The sequence below is a fragment of the Rhineura floridana genome, chromosome 6, assembly GCF_030035675.1.
Source record: "Rhineura floridana isolate rRhiFlo1 chromosome 6, rRhiFlo1.hap2, whole genome shotgun sequence".
Taxonomy (NCBI): domain Eukaryota; kingdom Metazoa; phylum Chordata; class Lepidosauria; order Squamata; family Rhineuridae; genus Rhineura; species Rhineura floridana.
The window spans coordinates 91,663,124-91,669,937 of NC_084485.1; positions in this window are offsets into that span (position 1 = coordinate 91,663,124).

Sequence of the window (6,814 nt, forward strand, 5' to 3'; positions counted from 1 at the left end):
AATGTTGGCCACTTAATTATTTTTTTGCTGAAGTTCTATAGTTTATTGAAAACCATTAAACTGATAATAACTGAAGACATGAACCATTAAGGCTGTTGTGATACCACCCAGTCTTTTTGGCAGTTTTCTGAGACCCAGTGCCTACTGGAGCAGACCATCAAACCACACCTTCCACCTTCAACCCATGGGGTGCAGTTATTAGACACAGCAATTCAGTTATAGAGATTTTTTGTTGTTCATGTCAAATATTTGCGTAAATAATAGAATGTGTAAACCCCATCAAGTTTTTATTAATTTAGTAATGTACTGGCACCTCTGATAATATGTAGTGTCTTGTAGGTTAAATATTAAAGCAGTTCATTGAAATATAAATTATGCATTGCTGGCACCCTGATCTTAGATTTGTTAATGCTGAAGTAACTCCTATTGATGTCAACTGAACTTATTTCTGAGTGTGTTTTGATTTGATTCATCTCTTAATACACTAAATCAATTTAAACAGATTTTCCCATGACTTTTAGAACTAGGGGGAAATTCTGTGTTCTCTCTGAGGCCATAGGATGCCTTTCTGGGCAGAGGCCTCCTTGGAGTGGCAGCAGAAAACTCTACTGCTGACAGTGCTCTGAGGCAAGATGAATTAGTAATGGGGTGTTGGGGGGGGGCTTTTGATCTGTCCGCTCCAGACCCTCCCTGTTCCCCTGGCACTGGTGTATTTATTTTTCCTTCCCATTAATGTCAAGGGGGGGCAAAGCTGATGAGAGGGTGAAACTTTGGAAATCTGCCCTCCAACCTTTTGTCCTGGTCACAGCAAGCTGACAGGACTACACATGCAGCAAATACTGCACCACAGATCTTCCCCTCATGTGAACATAGGATTGCTCTGTTTACATTGTTGAACCTCACTGGAGACAATCAAAAAATATTTCAAATATTCTGAAGAAGCAATCCCATTTATATTTGAACCATAGTTTTTTATCACAGTGCTCTAATTCTAGTTTGTTGGCAACATGTTGCTGATGAGCTTTTCTAACAGCTTAACTTGAATGGCTGCTTAGTAGATTCCATTTGTGCTATCTCTATGAAAGAATTAAGTCTGTGTCTTTAGGAACATAGGAAGTTATATTACACTTCAGACTATTGATCCATCTACCTCAGTATTGGTCATACTGGTTGGCAGTGGGTCTCCAATGTTTCCAAACAGGATTTTTTCCCAGCCCTACCTGAAGTTGCCTGGGATTAAACCTGGGACCTTTTGAATGCAAAGCATGTGCTCTACCACTCAGCTAAAGACCTCCTTCTGTGGACTGTGGAAACTCAACAAATAATAGAGCATACCTGGATGCTAAACATAGCATTGCTGAAATCTACTTGATGCTGTGCATTTTTCCTGAAATGTATTTTCAGGATGATATGGTCAGAAGAATCCTGATTATTCACTATGATTGCTCATAGCTTCACTTGGTTTTGCTAGCACAGCACTGTTACCTGTACTGTAGCAATTGCAGAGGGATACTGCAGGGAAAACAAGTCTTTTTCCTCCCTGTCATGCAGAGAGACCTTATATTTTGCCCATGCAGTTGCACTTTTGCTTTTTCTTGGGTTCCTGTTGCTTCAGAGGTTAATTTGAGGGAAAGTGGGCTTATAGATGGAAAGACAAAATAGCCAGGACATATTTTGAGAAGGGAGCAAGAGGAAAGAATGTAATTATGTCTGTTGCACATGAGAGTTGATACAGATTATATGTAGTATGGTAGATAAGGTCCTTGGATAGCTGTACAAGTAGATGTGCAAATAACACACAAAGCTAAATAAAGTACAAAATTTAAAAAACGTAATTGTATGAGTTTTGTGGCAGTTTTTTTTCCTGATTGTTGGACAGGCAAGGGGATGCATAGTGCAGATGTATACATCAAGATTGGTTGTGGAAGCCCAGAGGCTAACATGACTCCAAAATATTTTCCATGCTATATACTAGGAAACAGCTTGGAAAAGTTAGTTTTTTGGACTACAACTCCCATGAGCCCACTCCAGTGGCCATGCTGGCTGGGGCTGATGGGAGTTGTAGTTCAAGAAAGTAACTTTTCCAAGCTCTGCTAGGAAGAGCTGGGGTAGTAAAATTATTTACTTTGTGGTGGCTAACGTCAGTCACACATCTGGAAAACATCCTCAGAGAAAACAATATCCCAGTTTGCCATTGAAATATATTTTTATTTCTATTGTGGGGTTACATTACCATTATCCAACTGCCCAGGAAATTTTACAGTAATATCTATGAATAGTCTAGCCACTATAAAGATTTTCAGAACAAGAGCAACCTCTCCCAATGGGTGCAGATTACTTATCCAGCCCCATCCCTTGTAAACAGTGCAACATAGAAAGCTGCATTTGTTGGTGTTAAGAATTCATGAAGCAACTGCCTTTTTTATTGGCTTCATACTTCCCCAGGGAATGTAGAATGCATTTTTAGGCCCAGCTGCTGTGGTTTACTCGCCCTTGATCTGTTTCTTTTAGGCTGAAGACAATTGTTTTCAATGTGTTAGTTATATTTGAGGAGGCTCAGATGTGTTGCCTTGAGTTAGCAAGGCTTAAAAGAATCCTTGCATTAGCCAGTCGCCTGCAATTTGCAGTCTACTGTAGCATCCCCTACGAAGTCCTATATCCTGCTGCCTTATATTGTACTTTTGTAATACCCTTGTACTCCCAAAGATGTGAAGCAATTGTTTTGTGACGATGCACTGATAATTATGTGAACTTAGCTGTACATTTTAAAAGATACCTGTAATGTGGTGGTACAGAACTCTGCAGTTCAGCAACATACACTCAGTGGTATACACTGAGTATAATGTTTTTCAGATACTTCATTTGCATATTGTAGGCAGTGCCCTCACAGATTGGTGACTGCACTTAACATGATCATTATTGTGTATGTAGGAAGTCAATCATGTCTCAGGTGGACCTACACGTTCATGACCAGGCTTCATCTTGCCCTGGACATGCAAAAATCCAATAGTATTGGTAGCAACAGCATGCAGGAAAATTAAGTGTTACTAATTAAAGTATTTTTAGTTCTTTGTCTGCAGTTGCTTTAGCCTCTAAAAGAAGGAAATAACTAACATGGACCAGCTGTGTTCGAAATACTACAAAGGATTAGGTGGGCCTTAATATGAGGGAGTCTGCGACATCTGAAACAAATACTCATCAATCTGAAAATTTCAGATTGATACAGATCTTTAATAGGACATAAATAATGAGGGAGGGGCTCTGGTACAATTAAATTATTCCACTTAGGCTGCAACTCCTGTTTTAGACCAAAAGGATGGCAAGCATGCCATAAATGGCAATAACCAAAACTGGTATTGGAAGAGTGGACTCTTGCACTTCAGATCTATTGATGGAAAGTTGGTATCTTGGGAGAGATGGAAAAATTGTTTTGCATTACTGCATAGACCAGCTGATTCAGTGGAAGAATTTTCAGAAAAATACAAAGTACTATGTGAATGTTTGCCTAAGATTCAATATAGTCACAGTTATCCCCCCTCCTCTCTCATGCTTTTTCATATATATATATGTATGTATGTATATATATATATGTGTGTGTGTATATATATGTATATATGTGTTTGTGTGTGTGTGTGTATATTCAAACATTTTGCTTTGTAACTAGGGATGCTGCTAGCTTCTGGAATGATGTGATGGCAGAAAGTTTCTGTACTTCAAAGCCTTCCCAAATGTCTGGTATAGGCTTATGGAGTATGCTGCAGATCCAATAACTAATCCCGTCCTCCCAATGTGCTTGTCAGGCCTGACCCATCCACTCTTTCACCAACGTTCTCCAAGGTCTTGGTGAGAGGATTAATTTTATTACTGACCTATGGTGACTTACCTGCCAGATCTACTGATGCCAGGTTGCTAGCCACTGCTGGCACTACCACTAAAAAGGGTGTAGGAGTACCTGGAAATAGTGTTGACCATGTGCAAAGACCCTGAGCACATAGGGATGCCCAGTATCCGCCTGTCCAAATACAAAATGTATAGGGTTATATCTAACATGGCACTAAAGGTTCCATCAGTGCAAGGATTACTGCTAGCACAACTGAACATCCCACTTCATTTCCCCTTGTGCACCCCCTAAATCTGTTCTAAGAGTTCCCTCAACCATCCAGAGAAGATTTGGGAAGGGTTGAGGGTATGCGTGGGGAGGGGGGAAGGGCTAGTGGCAATCCTTGTGCTGATGAGACAGGTTTGTTGAATACCCCCCACAAAGTCTGAAACATTCAAAGATTAATAATATATATATTCTAATGAAGTATTTTAAAATTAAGTAGTGCTTAAATTCTACATGACCACTGTGGTTTGGGGAAGTACAAGGAATGATGGTAAGGTAAATCCTAATATGTTATTTTTACATCATGTTGCATCCCAAACCAAACATAAAATTCACTGTATCAGTTCCTGTTCTGAAAGTTTAAAGAGGCAAGGAGATAGTCACTGAAATAATGTCTAAAGAGAAATAACTACAATTTGGTAAACACCCATCATCAGTGCTGTATCATAACTGCCCCTGGTGTGAACAATGTATTGTGCCCCTCACATCTTATTATATATTGCTATCAATATCTATTTAAATTAGAACCACAGATTTAGAATAAGAAATGTTACAATCAGTAGTGGCTGGTAAAATTTTGACTTGGTAAAACTGCCATTTTTAACCTTGCTGTTTTCATCACAGTAGGACTTGTACAGCTCTTATTTAGGAAAGTATGCCAGTACACATGCACAGAGTGCTACTGTCTCTTCACTAATTTTTTTTTTAATTACAAATTCTCTGCACATATATGGCCGGGGAGGAGCCTTCATGTAAGAGGGCCCAAGTATGATATTCAGACCAAATTGACTCCATGTCTCTTATTTAGAAATTAAGCCATACCAACCGACATGTTTTTGAATTCATCTGCTGATTATATCTACACATCTATTACCAACAAAACTAAACACACATAAATGTTTAAAATGTGAGGAACACTTGCTTCCAATTACATTAAGTTTTCCTCCCCCCCAAAAAATTCTCTAAATTAAAAGATATTGTTTCATTTGATCCCAGAGCACAGCAGAACATATTTGCAATGCATAGCTCAAACATAGCTGAAAATGTTAAGTAATTATCTCTGTTCATGTGCAGAGTACATCACACTAGAGTAATCGTAATCAGCCCCATGTCTGATATTAGAGAGTCGGTGTGATACCTAGACAGCCACAGAGCCCAAACTTTAGATTTTTAGAAATTTCACTAACCAATTGGCAACAAAGCAAGAAATAATAGCAGCAACATTTCCTTCCATTCTGCATTCAAGATATTCTGAATATAAGTGAGCAGAGAAACTTGTTGGAAGCAGATCCACATACAGTACCTTTTCTGGAAATACTCTGGAACTGCACATGGCTCAAATCAACCTGCCCTGCCCCACCCAGCAGTTGCTGCAGCTTTTAATGAGTAAATGCAGGGAAATGGTTAATATACAGCATGGTATTCAATGCTAGTCCTACTAAGAGTAGACTCATTGAAGTTAATAGACATGATTAACTTGTCTATGTGTAGCAGATTAGCTGGTTTGTGACAGCCAGCCCTCCCCTGATGTTAACATGTTGGATTTACTGCCTGATGTTATCATGTTGGACTTCATGTTGACATGGACTACAAAATGAAAGTGTGTAGACTATGTTTGGGGCCTATGCACAGGGCCCACAGTGCCAGAGAGCAACCCCTCCGTACAGGCTGCACAGGGCTAATAATCCACAGTGCACAACAGACTGTTCTTGCTCAGTTCTCATTTGCACTGAACATACACAATCCTAAAGGTAAAAATAAATAAAATATCAGTGTGTATTATATTTATTTAGTATTTATTTATTAGATTTATATCCTGCCCTTCCGACCAGTAGGAGCCCAGGGCTGTATTAGTTCAGTTTTTTTTGTTAACCCTTCTTAGTAGTAGTACTAAGAACAATCTCCTTTCAGAGTTCAATTCCCAAGGGAGAAAGCTAATCACCATGCCTCATAGCATGTTTCTTGCATGTTAATTTCACAATTATATCCTAAAAAGCCACCAATGAGCAGAAATAAATTCTTATGCTTTCTTGAACGTTGTCTTTGACAGTTGGCATCAATCTTCCACACCCCAATTTTACTCAGAATTGCCCAATACAAACTTTAAAAATAGTTACACGGAGAAAGACTCAATGTGTATGATTTATATGCTATTTCTATAGATGCTGGAAACAGCTGTTTGCTGTATCCTGTAGGGCATTCTATATTATTATTATTAATTTTATTATTATTTATTAAACTTATATACCGCCCGACTAGCAATAGCTCTCTGGGCGGTGAACATAGGAAATACAATAAATGACACAATATGATACAATAAAACATAAAAACAGTCTAAAATCAATACAACAAAATTTTAGGATTAAATTAACTTAAATTAAAATGCTTCAGAGAATAGGAAGGTTTTAACTTGGCGCCAAAAAGAAAACAGTGTCGGCGCCAAGCACACTTCCTCGGGGAAACTGTTCCATAGTTCGGGGGCCACCACTGAGAAGGCCCTAGATCTTGTCACCACCCTCCGGGCCTCCCTATGAGTTGGAACCTGGAGGAGGGCCTTCGTAGCAGAACGTTGTGTACGGGCCGGTTCATATCGGGAGAGGCGTTCCGACAGATATCGTGGTCCCGCACCGTATAAGGCTTTATAGGTTAATACCAACACTTTGAATCTAGCCCGGAAGCATATTGGCAGCCAGTGCAAGCGGGCCAGAA